Source organism: Cicer arietinum, chromosome 6 (assembly GCF_000331145.2).
Source record: "Cicer arietinum cultivar CDC Frontier isolate Library 1 chromosome 6, Cicar.CDCFrontier_v2.0, whole genome shotgun sequence".
NCBI lineage: Eukaryota > Viridiplantae > Streptophyta > Magnoliopsida > Fabales > Fabaceae > Cicer > Cicer arietinum.
This window is the reverse complement of record NC_021165.2, coordinates 59,872,103-59,896,962: the sequence shown is the minus strand read 5'-3', so window position 1 is coordinate 59,896,962 and position 24,860 is coordinate 59,872,103. Positions and strand designations below refer to the sequence as shown.

The window sequence follows — 24,860 nt, the reverse complement described above, 5'->3', positions numbered from 1 at the left end:
TGCAAGGGAAGACGAATGAGTTCAAGATTGGGGCAGATAATGTTTTGCGGTGTAATGGTAGGATTTGTGTACCAGCCATTACAGATATGCGGAAAACGATTTTAGAAGAGGCGCATAAGAGTAAGCTGAGTATTCATCCTGGGGCAACAAAGATGTATCAGGATTTGAGGCAGAATTATTGGTGGCCAGGAATGAAGAAACATGTGGCGGAATATGTATCCACTTGTCTAACTTGTCAGAAAGCGAAGGTGGAACATCAGCGACCTGCTGGAATGTTGCAACCTTTAGATATACCTGAATGGAAGTGGGACAGCATTTCCATGGATTTTATAACCGGATTACCAAAGACAAGGAGGAAGAATGATTCTATATGGGTGATAGTGGACCGGCTGACTAAATCTGCTCACTTTTTGCCGGTAAGGACCACCTATAAGGTAGATCAGCTAACGGAGATCTACATTGCTGAAATTGTGAGGTTACACGGGGTACCATCGAGCATTGTGTCAGACCGTGATCCGAAGTTCACATCGCATTTTTGGGGAGCATTGCACGAAGCGTTGGGAACGAAGCTACGATTGAGTTCAGCTTACCATCCACAAACGGACGGACAGACTGAAAGGACAAATCAGTCCTTGGAAGATCTGTTGAGAGCATGTGTTTTAGATGATAGAGGAAGTTGGGATGATGTACTTCCGTTGATTGAGTTCACTTACAACAATAGTTTCCACGCAAGTATTGGAATGGCACCATATGAAGCTTTATACGGACGCAAGTGTCAGACGCCCTTGTGTTGGTATAAAGACGGTGAGAATATGATTGTCGGACCAGAGATGGTGCAACAGACCACAGCTAAAGTAAGGAAGATCAAGGAGAAAATGAAGACTTCACAAGATCGTCAGAAGAGTTACGCGGACAAGCGTCGCAGACTTTTGGAATTCGAACAGGGTGACCATGTATTTCTGAGAGTCACACCTACTACTGGAGTAGGTAGAGCCTTGAAATCGAAGAAGTTGACTCCGAAATTCATTGGACCATATCAGATTTCTGCACGAATTGGGCCTGTTGCTTATCGGATTGCATTACCTCCGATACTGTCCAATATTCATGACGTGTATCATGTGTCACAGTTGAGGAAATATCTTGCAGATCCATCTCATGTGATCGAACCAGACACAATCCAGCTAAAGGATAACTTGTCATTCGAAGTACAACCTGTGAGAATTGATGACAGGTGTTTGTCCGTGAGGGACTGCACAGGTGTTTGTCCGTGAGAGACTACGCCCTGGTGAATTGTGTTTGTCCATGAGAGACTGCACAGGGGTTTGTTCGTGAGAGACTACGCCCTGGTGAATTGTGTTTGTCCATGAGAGACTGCACAGGGGTTTGTTCGTGAGAGACTACGCCCTGGTGAATTGTGTTTGTCCATGAGAGACTGCACAGGGGTTTGTTCGTGAGAGACTACGCCCTGGTGAATTGTGTTTGTCCATGAGAGACTGCACAGGGGTTTGTTCGTGAGAGACTACGCCCTGGTGAATTGTGTTTGTCCATGAGAGACTGCACAGGGGTTTGTTCGTGAGAGACTACGCCCTGGTGAATTGTGTTTGTCCATGAGAGACTGCACAGGGGTTTGTTCGTGAGAGACTACGCCCTGGTGAATTGTGTTTGTCCATGAGAGACTGCACAGGGGTTTGTCCGTGAGAGACTACACCCTGTTAAATTGTGAATTGTTGGTTCATTTTGTCTGTGTAGTATTGTGTTATAAGTGTTAAGTGTATGTTTTGGAATTTGGTGATAGCATGTTTGATTGCAATACTATTTCGAAACTCGTGATGTTGTAGCGATTGCGTTATCAGTGCTAAGTGTTAAGTTTTGGAGTTATGTATGAGTGAGATTGAATTAGTTTAAGTATTTTTGGGAGAATAAGCAGGGAAATCGATTTCCCAATCGATTGGATGAGTTGCAGGGACTTTGCTATATTGGAAAAATCGATTTGCCAATCGATTTTGTGATCTGTTTCTCAAAACCATTTAAGCAATCGATTTGGAAATCGATTGGCCTTAAGTCAGGAACTCAGCAAAACTGTCAAAATCGATTTGGTGACACAGGAACTCAGCAAAACTGACAAAATCGATTTGGCAATCGATTTGGCAACACAAGAACTCAACAAAAACTGACCAAATCGATTGGCTCAGTAGAAATCCTTATTTTGAGTTAGATAATTGATTGCTCAATTGATTTATCAATGTTTTGGTCAGTTATGTATTACTTGATGTTTTGAGAACTTCATTTTGATTACATTTTTAATTGGCAAGCATTACATGAACTTTTAGCATATGAGAAATCCTTTTAAGGTGCATGCTTAGTTGAAAGGTTATTTTGTGCATTTAAAACTTAAATGTTATGTGTTATTTGTTAATTTTTGTTGGTGACCCTTTACAACTATTGTGGAAATCTGGGCTTTGCCCTCAGATGAGAGTCAGGATGATCCTACCGGTCCGTACCCTACGGATGGGAATGTAGATGAGAATGCTTGATTGGAGCTACGCTAGGAGGATCCCACGGGGCGCGTGGAGATCACTCAGGGTGTTTAGTTGTTTTGTAAAATGATCAGACTAGGTTGACACAGAGGGAACGGATGTCTTTCTTTTGGGTTGCGTTTATTTTTAAACTGGAAGACTATACTACTTTTGTTATGTAAATATTTTGAATTCATGGATTGAGAACTTTTTCTGCTGCTTGAAAATTATAATGACTTAATTACTTATCCAAAGGTGTTACCTTATTTATTTCTCTGTTTTATTTTAATTTCTTTTGAAAAAAAAAAATACACCCTCACTTTGAAAAACGGGGTGTTACAAGAATGTTCTTCAGTTCGTATCCCTTTCGGCTCTCCACAAAAAGAACGTACTCCACATCTAGAATGTTCTCCTGCTCAACCTTCACATCCTCAAGAACATTCCTCTCCAGCTCACACGCATTCTCCCTCCATAAAATCCAAACGTTCTCCCACTACGTCTTCATCCACATCTAATTCATCTGAATCATCTCCACCCACTAAAAAAATCCAAACCCAACAAACTCCCTCTCATTTCACCAATAATCTCCAAAAATTTCAAAGACAAATGGGCTCAACTCCCTATTGGAATCAGAAGAGTTTTTATATTTGATAAACTCATTATCAATGGCAACACTGTCCAACATCATACTAATGCTCTAGGTTGGACAACATTTTTACAAACATCTGAGTCTTACTATCCAGGTGTTGTAAGAGCATTCTACTGCAACGCCAAAACCTTTTCTAATAAATCCCTAATCATCTCCACCATTATGGGAATTGAGATCAGGTTAACTCCAGATATCCTGGCTTCCATCCTTCAACTGCCTAAAGAAGGACCTTCTGTTTTTGGAAATACGTGGTACTCAGCTCTAAATCTCAAAGAGAGTGAAGTCCTCTCTGACTTGTTTCAAGAACGATCCACACGCTACCTCTCCACATATCTCAAACCCCTTCAAAAGGTCTTCAACAACATGAGCCAACATACTCTCATTCATCATTGTGGAAGTCATGAGTATGTCTCTGCCAATGATGCCTTAATCATCTATCACTTCCTCAACTGTAAGCGCCTTAATCTTCCTCATATGATCATTCAACACATGATCTGTGCTGCCACAAAAGATTACAAGAAAAATACTATTCCTTATAGAATGATATTAACTAAAATCTTTAGGCATTTTGAAATTCCCCTCACCACTGAAAAATCACTCATTAAAATCTCCAAATTCTCCACAAAGAACCTCTCGGTGCGCAAAACATTGTCTGCACAACCTACCACCATTACATCTTTTTTCCAACCTCCTTGAAAAGAAAACGCTCTGCAACACGAAGAATTGCCCCCATCCCTATTCCTTTCTCACCTCAAACATATGATTAATCAGGGGATGCAATACCAGAAACTGCTCTAGAACATTCTCCACCAAATCGAGAACGTTCTCCAGAAAAAATTCCAAATTCATCAACATTCTCCGTTTTTCCTCAACCATCCACTTTATCCTCCACAGATTTCCTCTCATACTCTCAAATCTTTCACTCTCCATCTCATGACTTTGAAACATTACTACCAAATCCCCATATAAGTACCATGTCCCCACTAGTAAACCATCCACACCATCTGGTCATCTCCCGTCCTTGGCTACCTCATTTGCCACTGTTCCCTCCATCTGCGTTCCACCATTCCATCCAATACTGTTGTTGCTGCCACCTATCAACCAACCACTCACATTCATACTCCTCCTCGCATGGCTAAACCTTCAAATTCAGATATTATGGTTGCTCTTCAAACCATAATGGCACGTCAGCTTCAGCAAGATCAGGAGACTACTATGTTGAGAACTTGGTTCACAGAACAACTCGCTCCCAAACTGGGAATTGCACCACCTCCACTTCTTCCTATTCCTCCTCCACAAGCTCCTAACCTAGGAAAATCCTCCTCATCTGAAGGATCCTCTCCGTCTCTCACATCTTAGTTGCTTTTCCTCCTTCCTTTTTGTATGACAAAGGGGGATAATTAAGTTAGTTTTAATTTGTTTTTAGAATCTTTTTGTATCTAGGATTCTTTACATATGCTTAAAAGCAAACTAATGTTATGTATCTCTTTTGAATTAATGAAAACAACTGTGTCAAAATTATATGCTTGTTTAAATTTCTGTCAAAACACTTACTGCATTAATGAAGAGGAAGCTCTTAAGCTCTTCATATTTGATATGAGAATCTAAATTAACATGTTTGTCATAATCAAAAAGGGGGAGATTGTTGAAACAAACTCTCAAATTAAAGTTTTGATAAAAATAAACAAAGGTTAATTAAAGATATTAATTATGATTCTAAAAAGTTATGTTAATTTAACTTGTGCTATTGAGTGAATTAATTCAAAGATTGGAATCAAGCAAAGCAAAGAAAACAGTTAAAAACAGAACAGACAAATAAACAAGAACATTTTGGACAAAATGGAGAATGATCTCCAGGTTCAAGATTGATCGTCACAACATCTTGACCAATCAATCTCCACTATTTCAACGAAGCTTTTGCCTCTGAATTTTATACTAAGATCATCAATACATGGCAATGAACAAATAGTTTTCATCCCAGTAAAAGAAGGTTCTCGAATCATTAAAATAAAAGGACTCGAAACAGGCCAGTTGAAACAGTTTGAAAACTCGTCAGCCAAACTGTCAAGAAAGTTCAATCAATCTTGATCGATTCAAAGACATTACAAAGACAACCAAAATGATCAAAACAGGAACTTTAGATTTATCATCAAATCTCCATAAAGATCAACCTGCCACAACCAGATTGATAATCAATCTCCGTTTTCTGCCAAATTCTAGTAGTGATCTTCCTACTTCTGCAAAGTTTTATAATCACTCTCCAAACTATGTTGGACGGATTCAAGGCTCCAGATTGAAGCTGTAACATCAATGATTAAGTGAGAAGCTTCAAAAATCTTTAAACTAGAAGACAAAAAGATTAAGCAAGGCTGTAATAGACTCAGTCAAAACAGATTCAAATTATTCAAGGCTGAATTATTTTAATCTCATATTGGTTTTGGTCAAAACTGACAGAGCACTACCAACAGCTCTTTTGACCATTATTAAATGCTCCTAATCACCTATAAAAGGAAGGCCAATATCCAGGATTAAGGTAGAAAATCAAGTGCTGAAAAAACTCACAAATCAATCACATTCACATACATGAAATTCTCATTTTCACAAAGAAGAAGCAGTTCTGAATCTTTACATCATCTTATGCTATTACTACTGAATTCTTTGTAAAGAATCGAATCTCAAACAAGACTTGAGACATCTCAAATTCTATCAAAACAATCTCATCATTATTGTAATAACTCAAACTATAAGAGTTTAATTATAGTTTGATTAGATTGTAACGAATCCTATCAAGATAGATAGGTGTGGTATTTACTTTCTGGGTGGAAAGAAATAGAGCTTGAAATAGATCAAGGTTGATCTGTGCTAGGTGCTATAAAACCAAGAAAGTTATTTGTTTTAAACACTCAGTGAAAAATCTCACGGTTGTGAGGACTTGACGTAACCCGAGTTGGGTGAACCAGGATAGATCGTTGTGTGGTATCTCTTACTTTATCTATTTACTTTTAGTTTGATTGATTATCAAGTTAAAAACATATACTGAATTACTGATTTTAACTAACCCAGAAAGTTCTCCGTTTTCTGGTTAAAACCATGAACGTTCTCCGTTTTCTGTTTTCACAATCAAGATCAATCTTGAGTTATTTTCTTAAGTTTTTAATAGGAATTTTTAAAAGGTGTATTTACAATTCAAACCCCCCCATTTCTTGTAAATCGACATTGTTATTTCATATTGAATATATGAAATTAAAATATTTGACTATATATAAAATAGTATGCTAGAATAATTAATAATATCTATTTTTTTTATTAAACTTACTTTATTAATTGGGAATGCCTCAATCAAATATATAAATAATTTTTTTTTTGCAATGGAAAAAATAAAGGTTAGATTATAAACACCATGCCGAAAATATCAAATTTTGAATTTTTTATTTCTTTTTTAGAATTTTAGAAATTTCAATTGATATTTTTTAGAATTAAAAAGAATACTAGAAAACTAAAAAAACTGAAATTTCTAGAATTACATAAATTTTAAGTTTGAGTTTTACGGTGCATAAATGGTAACGAAAAAAGTCAAAAATGGAAATGAGGAGTTCTAAAAATTTAAAAGTTGAAATTTTTTATAACTTGATTTACATTTAGGAAATTATTTTCACCAATGATATTTCACAAGGGTGAAAAAATCAATCCGAGTTGAATCAATCAATGAACTCAAGTTGTTAGTTAATTTTAGTTAAGGAAAAAATCATTTGGACTATAAAAAAGAATGAATCATTTAAGAGAAATGAATTTGACTTTTGGCTGAAATATCTTTTTGTCAAACTTTACTTATCTTCCGACTGAACTTTGAGTTACTAAGACCGCATAAAAAATTAACCTTAGTTGAAAGTAAGAGTTCCCATGAAAAATCATTCATACTTAAACTTAATTGACGATAAGCATGCAATCAACATCAAACATTTCTTTATTATCCCATCCCTCACGATCATTCAGGCAAATAATAAGAGCACCTTGTTATTGCATATTATGAAGTATCATCTTAATCCCAAAACTTCTAAATTCCACTTTCCACTTGATTATATTTGTTGCCCTTCCATGGTCCATTTCAAGGTTAAGGTCAAGAGGTTATTGAGAAAAAATCTCAAATTAATGTTTTGATGTAAACAAATAATAAGTTAATTAAGGACTCTAATTATGATTTTAAATTATGTGTTAATTTAACATGTACTTTTGAATGTAATAATCCAAGTTAGGTTCAAAGCAAATGCAAGAGAAATCAATTTAAAGAAAAAGCTAAAAATGAACAAAACTGAACCAAGAACGTACATGACATAATCTGCAAAACCAAGAACGTTCTTCACGTTCTTTTCATTTTTAACAAGCATGATCTCATCAGTTTTTAATGTAAGGAAATATATTGTACTAGGAAAGATCTCATCAGTTCATATACTAGGAATGTACAACTCTCGTATGGGCAAAAGAATTACTCAAAAGGATCAAAGGCACAACTCAAAACAAAAGTGTCAAATGATCATTCTCCAGTAGTGTAACATCAGTCTCCAGATTGATAAACATTCTCCAGCCTGTTACACTTGATCTTCAGCAGCAAACAAAAGGGTTGTTTATAGTTTGAGTATTGTTGTAAAATTCATTTTATGGTTAAAAGGTGAATTGTAAAATCCTCTCAAGATTGATAGGTGACTTGATTGAATCCTTTCTGGGTGGAAAGGAATTGTTGTTACAGATCAAGGTTGATCGTAACAAAAATTGTGTAAAACCAATAATGTTCTTCGTTTGAACACTTAAAGGAAAATATCACAGTTGTGAGGACTGAACGTAGCCCAAGTTAGGTGAACCAAGATATATCTTTGTGTGGTATCTCTTCCTTATCTCTATTTACTTTCAGTCATTTGGATTATAAAGTTAAATAGATAAACTAAAACTGTGATTTTAACTAACTAAGAACGTTCTCCATTTTCTGTTTCTGAAACCAAGAACTTCTTCGTTTTCTGTTTCCAGAACCAAGAACGTTCTCTATTTTCTGTTTTTCTGTTTTCATAACCAAGATCATTCTTGAGTTATTTTCTTAAGTTTTTATCAGAAAATTTTAAATATGTGAATTTACAATTCAAACCCCCTTCCTTTTAAATTGATTTTGCTACTTTAGAGGTACGTACAAACCCCATGAAAACTTTGTAAATAGTTGAACAAATATTTAATGAGATAATGTCACTCATGTTAAGGCCAAGAGGTACAACCTTTATACAATCTATGTGTCACGGATTTTTATGAGATCTCTATCACATATGAACATATAATTCTCGAAATTGTAACCTCAAGTGTTTATGGGTTGATCTCAATTGTCTTTTTGAGTTGTGTTGGTAAATGTAGTTATTGTTTGTACTTTGCTCAAGTATGTTTAAGGATCTGTCAAACTATTCATAGAAATTGAGGGGGTGTACTGCTGAGTTTTTTTTTTTAATTGATGAACTATGAGAAAATATGTATTTATGAACTTTACAATTTATGAGATAGTGTGTTTTTGAGTTGTATTGACACTTAAGATAAATAAAACAACTTAAATATAATCTATATATAGATAAAATAGAAGAAAAAGAGAAGATAGACCAAAAATCAATTATTTTACAAGAATGAAAAACTAGTATATAGAATAGTTGAAGTTGAAAATCGAAATTAAAGTTTTTTGGATAATATATGATTTTTGTATGATTTATATCCCTTTTGCTTTGATCCCTATAATAATAGTATTTATTTTTGTCCTTGCCAAACGATAATCACCCATTCGATGTTGAGCTGGATGATGTGACAAGTTAGTGCAATATGACACCAAAATGGGATGTAACATCTAATTTAGATGAGTAGTTGATATCAACAACCAAAACAATGAGATTCTTATATTACAAGTATAAAATCTAATATTTTTTTTTTCTTTTCAAAATATTAAAACCAAAACTCACCTAAATGTTAAGGACCAAAACCCTATATAACCCTTTAACTATACCTTCAGTATTTACCCTAATTTGCGGTTCACTTTCTTTTCACGGCCTATAAATTCGAACCTATTGCCTCTATTTTCAAACAGCAATATCCACTTCATCCAATACTTTGTTCTATCCCTTCAATACTCCAGATTTGCGAACTTGAAATTTCAATTTTCGTTGTTTGCAATTGATTTTTTCTTTTCATTAGTAGTTATATTTGTTCTATTTTGTAATGTGCTGTGATGATACAATATGTGTGCTAGAGTTTCTGATATGAGAATCTTCACCCAGAATCTGATTATCAAACCCTTGGCTGTCCGAGCACACTGAAATTTTCCAATTTCATGAAAATTAGTGTATTTTTATTGTTGAACTGAATGTTGATAATTAGGGTTTTTGGGATTTTGTATCCTTTTATCAATTTTCTTTTTATCAATTGAATTTTTTATATTGTTTTGTTAACTTTGTTGGCTTATGATGATAATTTAACTATCTTAGTGGATTTCAGTGAGATTGTTTTATCAAGGATCTGAATGTTACACACAATGAAGCCTTAGATTTTTAATCTTCTATTTTTTTAATATTAATGTTTTAGTTGATGAATTATTACTTTGCTCTTTGTACTATATGTTTGATGAATAAGTTTTCATGCTTCACCATTTTATCTTTTAGTTAGTGCTATATTGATATGAAAACATATAGTATTATGGGCAGTCAATGTAACTTTGCGAAACTTTCATGTATTTCATTATTATAAGTTCATTCTTTTCATTTTTATATGTCAATATGCTGATTTAGTTTTTATAGTTAATATTGTTTTGTGTCCATTACCAATTTTGAAGGATTAATTGTTCCTTTTGGTGTAATGACTCGGACGCTAAATCAATTATGTGGTGAACCTGATTTATGGGTTTTCTTCAATACCATTTGGTCTTGGAAACGCCTCATGCATGCTTAATTTTAAAGATCTTATTTTATCAATTGACATATAAATAAGTATTTGGGAAGCATAATTGGAACAGATTGATTTGCTATTTATCAGCTAAGAACGAGTTAAGGCCTTTTTAAGCCTGGTATAAATTGTTGCAATACTTGAAATTTTGTAGTTAAAATAAAAAATATCTTTAACCTAAGATCTATCTGTTTCTCAGGTTGTTGTGTTTAGAGCTTCCGTTTGATCGGTTGGATTTTTCGATTGTAAATCCAAAAAATCTTATGGATTTTGGTGGATTTCGGTTTCTTATCCACCCCTACTTATTGTCAAATTTGGGCTTCCCCGTGGTTTGTAGATGCATGGACCATACTATCCAGTGGTCTGTAGATGCATGGACCATACTATGTTGGTGTAAGTGTGAATCCATACTAATCATGATGAAAATGGGGAAAATGGATCATAAGGAAATGGAAAAGTGAATAAGAAGTATGAAACTCATGATCAATAGGTGTCGAACTTCATCTTGGTGTAACTAATTGGGAATTATATAAAGTTAAAGATGAGGGGATTTCATAGTGTGAAAAAAATACATATTAATTCAAAAGATGGTTCAAAAGAAGTCAAAGAGAATAAAATAAATAATATTTTTACTTAATCTAATTTTATCTTTATGAGCCTTGCTCCAATTAAGTCAATGGATCCTAATAAATAAAAATAAGTCAATAATATTTGTAAATTTAAAATAATAAATATTAATTCAAATTTAAAAATATTTCTAGTAAAATAAAGCAAAACAATTAAGTTTTTCAATTATTTTCTTAAATAAAATTTCTTAGAGGAATGTGAGTAGCCAAACAATTCCGAGTTGCACCCAATTTAATTCAAAGAGTGAGAAACTGAGACAAATATTAAACCGCTATAGGCTGCTCTAAACATGTTCAATTGCCAAAATGTTTCTTCCAATTAATTGTGAGCAGCTTTCCAATATTATTGATCGATCTTTGGTTATATTGGGTAACCATTGGAATCAATGGTGGCTGGAGGGTTAACCATTGGAGGGTTTTGTTCTTTGCCCCTTCTCTTATTGCAATTAATTTTTTCGATTAATATTTCAATCGTACAAAAAAAAAAAACTATCTTTAGAAGAAAAGACCAAGATGCAAATATCTATTGCATTATTTCTAGAAAAGCGTATCAAATCACAAATGTATTTTGAGCGATAGCAAAGATGCTCATTGATTATGAGGCTTCTGGTGATGTGGTTTCTCTTGATTCAATATATTACACAAACAACTTTATATAGACCATTGATTCAATATTTTTTAATTTCAAAAAAACTTTGAAAAAAAAATTTATGCCATCGAAAATATTACTGAGTTGAGTCGTGGACTACGTCGAACTCTTTAAGACATTTTGAGGCATTGTCCAAATTGTGCAAGGCAGACTATCAACCACAAGTTCACAGAATAAAACATCTCAGATCACTGTATCAGAGTTCTACTGCACCGTAGAAAACCGTTCTAGAATTACACCCTCAATATGACAGTTGAATGAATACCACTCGTAATATGACACTAAGACTAGTTGAAAGAAAAATAAGAAGTGAGTAAGAAAGGGGGAGAATAGAGAAAAGCCTCATATTTGAAGTATTTTTTGTGTGCTTTTCCAACTAAGGAGAACCCTCTATTTATAGAGGAAATTCGTGACTGCATCAGAGAGAAAAGTGTGATCCATTAGGTCTGATCCACTAAATGTGTACTCTAATATTTATGTTGACCACAGAAACGTGAGCCACAATTTGTTTGACAACTGAAACGTGCGCTAGGTTTTGACTTAGGTTTTTGACCAAGCAATAACAGACGCGCGAGACCAGCGATTAGGGTTTTGACCAACAAAACAGAAGCGCGAAATTAAAGGGCAAGGAACTGACTAGATCAGATGTTGAATGTTGACTCGATGGATGGCAATTACGTAATTAACGTATCAATAAGAGATAAAAACGCAAGTATTCATTCAATTAAATAAATTAGTAATTTTCATATGCCAAAAAGATTACCACTTAACCGAAGCTCAAGCCCAACCCTGCCGAGCAAGACGACGACGGGGGCGCGTACGCGCATGTGTGGTGGTCAATTTTGAATGCGTTCTTCCTCCTTTACAAAATTGGGGAATCCCCTTGGGGCACACCCCATGTACCATACCTCCACCTTATATACACTACTAGTGTGTGATATCCCTCATATGTAGGACTTCCTTATTTTTCAATTCACAACAACACCATCTCTCATTAATGTCATCATTATTTCCAACAATCTTCCATTAATATCATCATCATTTCCAATAATCCCCCACTATAATTTAAGAAGAATGTTTGTGAAATAGCGTCAAACGTTTCTATAAGATTGTGCATAAACAAATGTGTCTCTTGACTTGAACCTTTGCATAACAAGTAAGGTTCAAATTCAACAAAAGTGACTTGTAGTCTTGAACTCTATCTCTGATATCAAACCCACACACAACCTTTTCATTTGGGTGTTTTCTCAAAAGCTCGTGAATTTATCACCATGCACATGTATCCCAGTATAGTGAACACTCTAAGAATTATGTCTCGAAAACGCCTCCACTTCCACATTCACATAGGTGATTCTATCAAGAGTACTCATGTAACTAGGTACTCCACTCGACATAGAGTATAGATCTCATTAAGAGTTTCTATTATCTCAACCTTTTATCGCTTTAGGAATCATGATTCTCTCATATATAATATAGCATGTTCATCTCTTACCTCTATGACTTGTTATTACCCATTGCACCTAATTCTTGGGATCTCCAGTCTATAAGGTCGGGTTACCATCGTAAGTGACTCATTGATCTATAGACAATAGTCTCATCCTTTTGGATGTATTTAGGACTTCCTCTCTAGCTAATCCTTTCGTTAAAGGATCTGCTAAAACTTCATCAGTGAATACATGATCCACTACAACAGCTCCTTTAGAAAGTAATTCTCTAACGATGCTTTGTTTACGACGTATTTATCATCTCTTACTGTTGTAATAACGATTCTCCATTTTTGCAATAGCCGCAATACTGTAGCAGTGGATCAACACAACTGTCAAAGGTTTTTCCCTTAAAGAGATCTCTACTAGCAAGCATCTCAACTAGCTTGCTTCTTTACTAGCAGTAGCTAGAGCTATCATTTTTGAATCCATAGTGGACTTAGCCAATATCGCCTATTTCTTCGATCTCCAAGATACAACACTGCCGACTATACTAAAAATATAGCCACTGGTTGCTTTGGAGTCATTCGATAAGGTTTTCCAATCATCATCACTGTATCCTTTAAGGACAACATGAAATCTTTGATAATGCAATTGATACTCATGTCCTTTTAAGGTATCTCATGACTCTTTCGATAGCGTGCCAATGCTCCATACTAGGTCTACTAGTAAACCTGCACAATAATCCCACGACGTAGGCAATGTCGGGTCTAGTACAACCAGTGGCATACCTAAGGCTACCAATGATGCTTACATTCAGTTTGTCTAACACCTTCACCAGTGTTCTTGAAAAGTTTCACACTTGGATCATATGGTGTGCAAGCAGGTTTACAGTCAAAGTAATTATAATTCTTTAGGATCTTTTCAACATAGTGAAATTGATCCAAAGAAATTCCCTTTTCTGACATAGTAATCTTGATTCCAAGGATTACATTTGCTTCTCCGAGGTCTTTCATATCAAAGTTGTTACTCAACAAAGAATTCACATTATTTACATCATGAATGTTTGAACCAAATATGAGTAAGTCGTCTACATAGAGGCATATGATAGTGCAAATTCCATTTTTAGATTTATAATGAATACATTTGTTACTTTCATTCACTTTAAACTCATTTGATATAATCAAGTTGTCAAATTTTTCATGCCATTGTTTAGGAGCTTGTCTAAGACCATACAGAAACTTATCTAACTTAAAGACCTTGTCTTCTTGTCTATGAATTATAAAATCTTCAGATTGTTCCATATAAATATTTCTTTCAGGTCACCGTTTAAAAAGGTTGTTTTAACATCCATCTGGTGTATCACCAAGTAATGAATAGCCGCAAGTGATATGAGCACCCTAATGGATGTTATTCTAGTGACTGATGAAAAAGTGTTGAAGAAATCTACATTTTCTTTTTGCCTAAAACCTTTGGCTACAAGGTGTGACTTTTATTTATCAACAACTCCATCGAGTTTTAGTTTCTTTTTCAAGATCCATTTACAACCTATTAGTTTGCAACCAGGAGGCAAGTCTACTAAATTCTAGGTCTTGTTAGACTCTAGAGAATCCATTTCATTGTTTAAAGCTTCTTGCCATAAATTTGCATCCAATGATGACATAACTTCTTTTAAATTTGCAGGATCCTCTTCTAAGTTATAGGCCTTGGTTGTTGCTTTCAGTGCTTCTTGTCACAAGAACTTGACTAGGTTCGCTGCCCCCACTATTTCTTGATTTGAAAGGGAATTTATTTTCATAGAAGTCAACATCATTTGATTTTATGATTACTTTCGTATTTAGGTCATATAATCTATAAGCTTTATTGTTTACTGCGTACCCAATGAATACACATTCATAGGCTCTACTAGCGAGTTTAATTCGCTTGGGATCGGGGATTCTGACATAAGCAAAACAACCACATGTTCAAAGATAAGACAAGTAATGTTGTCTTTTCTTCATTATCTCATAAGGAGATGTTATGTTTCCCCCCACAAGTGAGATGCAGCACCAACATTAAGCATAATAGCAACCACTAGTAGTTTATGAGTTGAGAGATATAAAAAAAAAAATTAAAGTTCAAATTCAAAAAAATAATTATAAAATTTATTATTCTCTTGGTTTTTTTTTCTAAGAACCCTAGGTTCTTTCTTAATAATTGTCGTTCTTTAATTTTTCTCACATATTAATATAAACAATAAATTTTCTAGTAAAAGAAATACAAACAATAAATTTTATTTATTTTGATACCATTATTTATCTCTTATAAGATTAGTATAATTTTAAGAGTAATTGTTTTTTATTGTATTTTAAGAGTTGTATTTAATATATGAAGAAGAATGGGGACAAAATTATCATGATATATATTAAATTAATATAATTGTAATAATCTTTAACATATATAAGAAGAATGAATAAATTAGAAGTAATAAGAAATGTTCAAAATTGATTTATCTAACATTCGAAAATAATATTTTTTAATTTAAATATATTAATAAATTAATTTTTTTTATGCTTTCTTTAATTAAAATTTATACTGTCTATGTTCTTTTTTTTTCTTCAAAAGAAATAGTAAATTCTATCATAATTAATTTACACAACTATGAGCTCTCCAGTTTGAATCCAATACTCAAGACAAGAAGTCAAATCTAGTAATATATGTATTTTTCGGTTGAACTAGAATTTAAAGACACACCATATATTCTTATTATAAGTCTGTTTTTTATTTTATTTTTTTTTATTTTCCTCTTAATAAATTTTATTATCAAAATTTCATATACATGATTCATTTACAAAAACATTCTTATTTAATTTATAAACAAAAAACATAACTCTTTTCAAAAAGAAAAACATAATTGATAACAAGTGTGATGCATAAAGTAACACTTAAATTTCTAACTATAAATAAAAAAATTAATTTTAAAATTGACTTTACATTCACGAATATCCAAGTTTGATATGTGATGTGATCGAATCAAAAATGAAATTATGAATAAATCAAACTAAAAATATATTTAACAAAATACTGTTGAAAGCAATTATATATTAAATTATATCTTAAAAACAAGTAGTTTTTAAGAATGTAGAGTGTGGTGTAAATTTTAGATATCCCGATGTTCAACCCACTAATGGTAAACCCTAACTTGGTGATCGCCTTTCACTTCAATGCCTATAAATTTGATCTTATTGCCTCAATTTTCAATCAGCGACATTTCCTTCATCCAATACTCTTTCCTATCTCTTCAGTGGTTTCGATTTGCTGTTTTGGAATCTGAATTTCCGGTATTCTGATGTTGTTTGCAATCGATTTTTTCTTTTCATTAGTAGTTATATTTGTTCTGTTTTGTAATGTGTTGTGACGATACAAATTGTGGACTAGAGTTTCTCATCTGAAAATCTTCACCCAGAATATGATTATCAAATCCTTGGCTGTCCGAGCACATAGATATTTTACAACTTCATGAAAATTAGTGTATTTTGGTTGTTGAACTGAATGTTGATAATTAGGGTTTTTGGGTTTATGAATCCTTTTTTCAATTTTCTTTTTATCAATTGAATTTTTTATATTGTTTTATTAACTTTTTTGGCTTATGATGATAATTTAACTATCTTAGCGGATTTCAGTGAGATTGTTTTATCAAGGATCTGAATGTTACACACACTGAAGCCACCGTTTTATTTTTTAATTTCAATATTCTTTTTTCAAATATCATTCTTTTTGTTTGTTATGTAAATTTGTATTTTTATGAATGTGTTATAATAGTTGAAAACATCTAATAATGTTTTGGTGCAATGATGAGATGAAAACACTTCATAGTGTTTTGGCAGTGGACATAACCTACAAGTTGCGCCGTGAGCCTATTTAATAACGACTTCTCCTTCCACTGAGCACTTTTTAATATTTTAATTATTTTATTATTAATGTTTATAATGTTTTGTGTCCATTACCAATTCTGAAGGATTAATTGTTTCTTTTGGTGTAATGTCTTGAATGCTAAATCAATTATGTGGTGATCCTGATTTATGGGTTTTCTTCAATATCATTTGGTCTTGAAAACGCCTCATACATGTCTTTTTATGTCTTTTTTTATCAATTATAATAAATATTTGCGTAATAGATTTACTATTATAAATGAAAATTAATAAATTTATATGTGAAATTGTTCTAAATTATGAAATTTCACTTGGATTCGTGTTTTTAACATTGATTATACTATTTTGTAAAAAAGGATTAGAAGTAACACATTTTTGCTGCATGTTTGATGTTTTGCAGGTATTTTTTTTGGAAATGTTTGTAATTCAAAATAATATAAATTTGCAGCATCCATGTTAATGAATGTGAAATGGTCAAATGCTTGTTATCGTCACTATCATGACCTTCTCGTCTTCGTGAGAGTTGAACTCGGTACAAATAACCGCTCACATTTACATTATACTAACCGATGAAAAAAAATAAAATTAAACCGAAAGGAAGCCAATGCCAAGAAATAAAGCATAAAATGTAAATGAATAATACTTTCTACAATCAATCTACAATTAACCAAGGAAGAAAATAATGGATTTGAAATTTAAAGAGAGAAGTTGAAAGCCTCTATTAAGAGTCATACATTGTTGTTTTGCAAGCATCTTCTATGGAAACAAGGATTGTGGTTATGTTGTATATTTGTGGTACTTAAGAAGCTTGAATAAATTTAAATTTCATTAATTCTAATGTATTATTTGAGAAGATCCTATAGTCACACTGATAATCAACATTATATATTCAATATATTAAAACCTTCATATTATAGAACAACAGTATAAAATTAAATATTGTCATACCATCGATAATAGCACATTGAAACCTTTGTTATTTGAAGAGGAGTTTCTGCAAGAAATAAGGTCAAATATCACACCATCGATAATAGCACAAAGAATACTATCTAAATAGTTAAACTTTAGTCAACACTAAATCACATATAAAAGACAGACTCTTTCAATAGCAAAAACACCAAATTACAAAAGTCAAAACTCATACAACAACAACAAAAGTGAGATGAAATCAATGAACCAGCCTTGAAGGAAGCAACAGATGAAATTCGAAGCAAAACTAAAATCAAAGAAGAATTTCATGTAGAAAATATAGATGAAACAATTCCAAAGAATAAAAATCAACAGATTCAATACATTTTCGATCGTATTTTACAAATATCAAACACAATACACAATTATTGCAAAGAAGTAAAAAAAAAAAGATAAAAATCATTGATTACATTTTCTCATTAAAATCTCTTGAGAACTCACTATCAGAGTTTTGTTTATTTTGTAGGTGTGATTTCCCAAAAAAAATTAAATTTAATTATAATTTTGAACCTCCTAATTTATGATTTTCCAAATTTTTTTTAGGTTTAATTATAATTTTAAACTCTCTAATTTTTAGACTATGGAGTTTGGTCTTAGTTTAAAACGAACAATTTTAATTCTTTTATATTTATCTCCTTCTTATTTTGCAATCTCCCACTATTTTTTTTTCTCAGTTTTTTTTATGATATAGGAGGATACATGAATTTTTTAATAATTTGGCATGAGATGATAAAAATTATATTAGTTATATTTTTACAAAAAAATTTAATTATTTTTAATTAAATAAAACCAAAAAATTTATATTTACTTAATTACAAAAATTAAAATTAAAATTTCTAATTTTAATATTTTTCTGTTTTCTTTCTGTTTTGAAATTTTTACAAATTCTTCAACTACTAAAGTTACCATATATTATTATTATTCACTAAACTTTCATAAAGTTACCATATATTATTATTATTCACTAAACTTTCATTTTCAAGTAAAAAGACAACTTCAAAGCTCCGTGAGAAAGAGATTTAAGGAAAATGCAAAAAGATTCCGACGTAGGTACTTAAAAACCAATCAGATGCTGCATTGCTTAAAAGCTCAACTACAAAATCCATTATTGATCAACAACTAAAATCAAATAAAAAATTCTTTATTGAATTTGCTAAGTCTATGGAGAAAATGAGTCGTATTAATGTCAAGGTTGGGACTGATGGAGAGATCAAGAAGCATTGTTCACTCGTAAATTAAATAGTTGAGTGTCTTCTTAGTTTATTTTTCAAGTTTTCATTAAATTTATTTGGAGATCTTGTTATTTATTTCAAATCAATGATGTGGTGTCTTAGTATTGGAAATGACATATGATTTGGTTCTTTTCCAAATGATATGAGAATAATTGGTGTGATTCCAAGGTTTGATAGGAAATTATGCAATTTATTTTATTTTATTTTTTTACAATATAAATAGAATTGAGTGGTGGAGAAAATTTCCTGTGACACACAACATATCGTCTGTTCAAAATGCATTTTTTCTTGCGACTGAAATTTAAAATTCAACAAACTTTAGCTTAATTATGATATTATCGGACTATTTTTGTGGCGATTCAGGTTTGTACTCTCGATTTTTATTTGTGTTTGAATGTTATAATGCTTGCTACTTCTTTATTATTGTATATATCAAATATCTCATAAATACAATTTTAAAGAAAACTATAATACACAAAATAAAATACAAATATTTATCACTAATTGTGTTCTATAAATTAGAAAAATATACGACATTAAATCATATTCTCAGATTAAAACCCCATAAAAATGAAATATATAAAAAAAAAATTACTACAACTCAATGAATATATATGAAAGTTTTTTTTTTTATCAAATGAAAATATTATGAAAGTAATAAATTAAACAAATAAATGAGAAAATTTTATCCTATCCTCATTGTTATACTTATACTTTCTTTTAAAAGTGCCAATTTTACCTTAATTTTTTTATTTATTTTATAAACTCAATTTTTTTTCACCATCCAACATCAAAAATTTCTGAAGCAATCAATTTAAAATTTTCAATATACAAAAGTTTTTAAGAAATTTTCAGAAAAGTTAATCTATGTTCCTCGATATTGGACCATGTCATAAAACTTTTTTGAAAGTTATCCAAAATTATCGAAAAACTTATGAAAAAGTTGTACTATGAAAAAATTATTTTAAATTTTCAAAAAATATAGGGATGTCAAAATTGTCAAGACAATTGAGTATTGAAAAATTTGAAGATTTTAAAAAAAATTCTATAGTAAAACGTTTGTATCGAAACACTTTTTTAAAATTTTTTAAAATGTAACTGATATACTTGAAAATTTAAAAAAAAATTCTAAAAAAAAAGTTTAACATTCATTTGTTTATTGAAAAACTGAAATATTATATAAGTGAAAACGAAAGATTTTATGGAAGTAAAAACTTATTTCATAACATTTGTGGAGTAGGAGTATAATATGAGGGCAACGGGGTACAATTTTAGATACAATAATGCTACCAACACCCCCCAAATTGCTATTCACACCCGTAAAAAATAAAAAATAAAAATCAAAATGCCCAAAATGCCCCTGTCATCAATATTACACATTTATTATTCCATAACTCTCATTTATCAATTTTCATCAAACCTCACAACTCACCTACAAAAATCATCATACTTCACTAACCAATACTCAAAATCATTAAAAAGTTACATCACTCACTCATAACCTACAACACATCAGTTTGATAATCACATTGTGGTTAAAACTACATAAAAAGGTATGTTTGTTGCTCTGTATTTTGGTTCGTATTTTTTTTGTAAATCTGGGGATTTTACGTGAACTCAGTTCACGTACGTTTTGGAGTTACGTGAACTGAGTTCACGTATGTTTTAAAAAAATTAAAAATGTCATACTCTACGCAAACTGAGTCCACGTACACCTACGTGAACTCAGATTGCGTAATCAATAGAGTTTGAAACTTGAATCCTCATATTGTACGCAAACTGAATTCACGTACACCTACGTGAACTAAGATTGCGTAATCGTTGAATGTTGAATAATAAGTTCACGTACGTGATATGAAATTGCGTATTCAGAAAAAGTTTGGAAAATAAGTTTTGTACGTGAACTGCAATTCACGTACATGTTATCTTCAAAAAATTAAAAATTTAGTTTTCCTTTGTTTTGGATACAGATAAATGGACCAAGGGGAATACAATAGTGATGAAATGTATGAAGGTTTCGAACCTGATTTTGAGGATATGAATGACTGTTTGGAACGTGATTTCGATGAAAGGTATGATGATTTTGATGCAATGAATGGTGCTTTGAACAAGGGAGGTGAAGATGTTATGGTTGATTTGACTGATGTATTTAGCACCGGCATGATGTTTGATACGCGAGATGATTTATTAAAATGGGCTAGAAATGTTGGAAGGGAAAATGGAGTTGTCATTGTTATTTTTAGATCTGAAAATGCGACAACACGACCAAGAACAAAGACAAAATTAATTCTTGGTTGTGATAGAAGCGGTAAATATAGACCTTGGAAGAATCCTAAACCGACGAGGAGTACTTTGAGTAGAAAATGTGAATATCCTTTTAGATTGAGAGGTACACCATCAAATGTTGGTGATGGATGGTATCTGCATGTAATATGCGGTGTCCATAACCACGAATTGGCCAAAAAACTGACTGGTCATGCTTTCTTAGGCCGATTGTCTCAAGAAGAGAAAGTTGTACTTGGTGATATGACGAAAAATATGATCAAACCAAGAAACATATTGATGACAATAAAGGATCATAATGTTACAAGTTTGACGACAATAAAACAAGTTTACAATGCACGTCAAGCATATCGTTCATCACTTAGAGGTAATAGAACAGAAATGCAACATCTTTTGACATTGATGGAACGCGACAAATATGTCTATCGATATAGGAAGGTAGAGGGTTCAAATGAGTTGAGGGATATCTTTTGGACTCATCCAGACGCTATCAGTCTTGTAAATAATTTTCACATAATATTGATTTTGGATAGCACATACAAGACATGTAGGTATCGGATGCCATTACTTGAAATTATTGGTGTTACATCTACAGAAATGACATTTTGTGTTGGATTTGCGTATCTACAGTCTGAGCGTGTTGATAATTTTACATGGGCACTACAAATATTGAAAGAACAAATTACAGGTGGTGAAGTTGAAGTAATTGTTACTGATAGAGATCTTGCTTTAATGAACGCTGTTGAATGTGTTTTTCCAAAGGCGGTCAATTTATTATGCCTGTTTCATGTATGCAAAAATGTGAAAGCAAAGTGCAAGGTAACTGTTTTTCCAAAAAAGAAGCAGGTGCAAATAATGGAGGCATGGGAGGCTCTTGTTTATAGTTATGATGAGACTCAGTACTACATGAATTTGGCTAACTTTGAAGGAATTTGTAGTAGCTCTTCTATCTTTAATGATTATGTACATGACCAGTGGTTAATTCCTCACAAGGAAAGATTTGTTGAGGCGTGGACTAATAGAGTTATGCATTTTGGGAACACTACAACACAAAGGGTTGAGTCGGCGCACTGGAGTTTGAAACGGATATTACAAGATAGCATTGGTGATATATGCAGTGTTTGGGAAACCATCAATAGCATGATTGTATTACAACACAGTGAGATAATAGCATCATTTGAAAAGAGCATAATTCAGAAGGTCCATCGACATAGTAACAGATTGTATGCCAATTTGCGTGGTGTTGTGTCAAAAAATGCAATAGACCACATTGCAGCAGAGTTTGATCGCGTGAAGTATGTAGGTATAGATAAGTCTGAATGTCGCTGCACAATTAGGAGAACACATGGTCTACCTTGTGCATGTGAGATAATAGCCAGGTATAGTATGATCCCCCGTTCTATTCCATTAGATGTTATTCATGTTTGGTGGACTAAATTAACTTTTCATGATGATGGATCGGGTAAACCTTCAGAATTATCTGTGAAACATGAAATAGAAGTGATAGTGAAAAAGTTTGATGAACTTGATGTACCTGGAAAAATTTCACTGAAAGGTAAATTACGTGAGATTGCGTATCCATCGACTACGTCGATGTGTCCACCTGTTGACAAGGTTAAAACAAAGGGTGCACCGAAAAAAGGCAAAAGTAAGATATCAAAAAGAGATAAATCAACCAAGCGTGATCCATCTTGGTGGGAATATATGGATGCAAGTGTTTGATGCAGTGGCACAAATGTATGTAGTACTGTAACTTCTAATAAAGTACAACAACCTCGACCATCAGTAACAAAGCTCACACCTCGACCATCAGTCAGCAAAGTTCAACAACCGAGAGTTCTTATCTTCAAGGAATGGTTGCCGGTTGAAATTCACAAATTCATAGATGACATTATTGACGTGGGTGAGGATGGTAATTGTGGATATCGTGCAGTTGCAGCTTTACTTGGAATGGGTGAGAACTTTTGGGCATTCATTCGTCAAGAGTGTGTGGTAGAGCTTCAAGAATTCATGTCTCATTACGAGATAATATATGGTGGACAAATTTTTGTTCAACAACTTATACGCAATGTATATGTTGAACATGTTGCAACTTTGGATAATTGGATGACACTTCCAGAAATAGGATATGTGATTGCTTCGAAATTTAACTTGGTTTTCGTCGCATTATCACTTAACCAATCATAAACATTTTTTCCACTTAGAAGTCCACCACCAACACCTATTTCAGATCATCATATGATAGTTATTGCATTTGTTAATAACTGTCATTTTGTGCAGGTATTTAATTTTTCACTTAGATAGTTATTCCCATTTTATGTATTTGTTAACCTTTAATGTCATTTTTAATAAATTATAAATTTATTATTTTAATAGGTTTATTTAAAGCCAAATTCTCCTATACCACCACCAAGTAATTTGTGGAGAAAATATTGCATAGAAGAAGCACGTCAGTGGGAATTTATTTACAATGATCACATTCAACATTGGCTGAAGATATTTCCATGCAGTATAGATGAATATGTTGTAAACTGAAAATATTTCCATTCAATATGTATAGATGAATATGTTGTAAACTAGATGGATTTGTTACAATGAATATGTTACAATGAATATGTTGTAAAATGAAAATATTTTCATGCAAAAGCACGCAAAACTAAAATATCCAAAATATATCAAATTCGAAAGTACCCAAAATATCCAAAAGTACACAAAATTAAAATATCCAAAATATATCAGATTCGAAAGTACCCATAATATCCAAAACTAAAGTATCCAAAATACCTAAAAGTACCCAAATATTACATATCAATTACAAAAATACCATGTTCCAAAACGTTATAAATAAATCCTAAGTTCTTCTATTTCTTCTACGATATGGTACTGTGTTCGTCCAATCTCTACCACCACCCATCTGACTTCGCAGCATCAAAATTAACTCATTAATGAGTGACATGCCATCAGGTAATATCAGTTGTCGGCCAATCAGCTCTTCAACAATTTGTATTGCTCGACGCTGTAATAAAAAATAAAATAAAATAAATATCAATAATTAATTAAATTAATTAAAAATAAATATCAATAATACAAAAAATAATAATAATATCAATATACCGTTATGTCAACTGTGTCATCAGCATGATCGCCGCCATCAGCTGCATGAGTGGCATGATCAGTAGGCTCTGCATCAGCTTCATGGACTGGTCCTCTACGAATGATGTATGGATGAGAAATTCTGCGAAACCAGTCCATATACACTCAAGATAGGCAACACTAACTGCGTATGCACTCTTATCGCTGAAGAGTGTGCAACCGACCAAAAACAAAAGAAATGCTCACGCAGCCATCTGCCAACGCTGTTCACGACAACGCTGATGGTATACGTCAAGTAACCAACTATACCTAACCGTGGTTGTCCGCGTCACATTAAATTCTGCATAAGCAACATCGTGACTAACTCCAAGAAGCTTTGCCAATATATTTGCACCTTCATCCTTGTTAAATACATTAATACTGAAGAATGCACCGGTAATGGGAATATGCAACAGAGATGACACGTCGTCCAAAGTAATCGTCATTTCACAATTAGAGAGATGAAAGCTACTGGTGTCACGATGCCACCTCTCTACGAATGCAGAAATGATCGA

General features: G+C 32.6%; 7 non-coding genes and 1 pseudogene across 7 annotated transcripts; 7 read left to right on the top strand and 1 right to left on the bottom strand.

Moving 5' to 3' along the window:
• LOC101489709 (probable E3 ubiquitin ligase SUD1) overlaps window positions 1–24,860 on the bottom strand; it is a 62,267-nt pseudogene that overhangs the window by 15,417 nt on the left and 21,990 nt on the right.
• On the top strand, window positions 9,398–9,496 carry LOC113784192 (small nucleolar RNA Z157/R69/R10). Its single transcript, XR_003470208.1, has one exon. It is a non-coding gene; the product is annotated as a small nucleolar RNA Z157/R69/R10 (small nucleolar RNA).
• On the top strand, window positions 9,636–9,721 carry LOC113784199 (small nucleolar RNA R11/Z151). The gene has a single exon (XR_003470215.1). It is a non-coding gene; the product is annotated as a small nucleolar RNA R11/Z151 (small nucleolar RNA).
• LOC113784215 (small nucleolar RNA snoR80) lies at window positions 9,997–10,121 on the top strand. The gene has a single exon (XR_003470231.1). It is a non-coding gene; the product is annotated as a small nucleolar RNA snoR80 (small nucleolar RNA).
• On the top strand, window positions 16,203–16,301 carry LOC113784193 (small nucleolar RNA Z157/R69/R10). The gene has a single exon (XR_003470209.1). It is a non-coding gene; the product is annotated as a small nucleolar RNA Z157/R69/R10 (small nucleolar RNA).
• LOC113784195 (small nucleolar RNA R11/Z151) lies at window positions 16,441–16,526 on the top strand. Its single transcript, XR_003470211.1, has one exon. It is a non-coding gene; the product is annotated as a small nucleolar RNA R11/Z151 (small nucleolar RNA).
• Window positions 16,643–16,749, top strand: LOC113784208 (small nucleolar RNA Z152/R70/R12). Its single transcript, XR_003470224.1, has one exon. It is a non-coding gene; the product is annotated as a small nucleolar RNA Z152/R70/R12 (small nucleolar RNA).
• Window positions 16,803–16,927, top strand: LOC113784217 (small nucleolar RNA snoR80). Its single transcript, XR_003470233.1, has one exon. It is a non-coding gene; the product is annotated as a small nucleolar RNA snoR80 (small nucleolar RNA).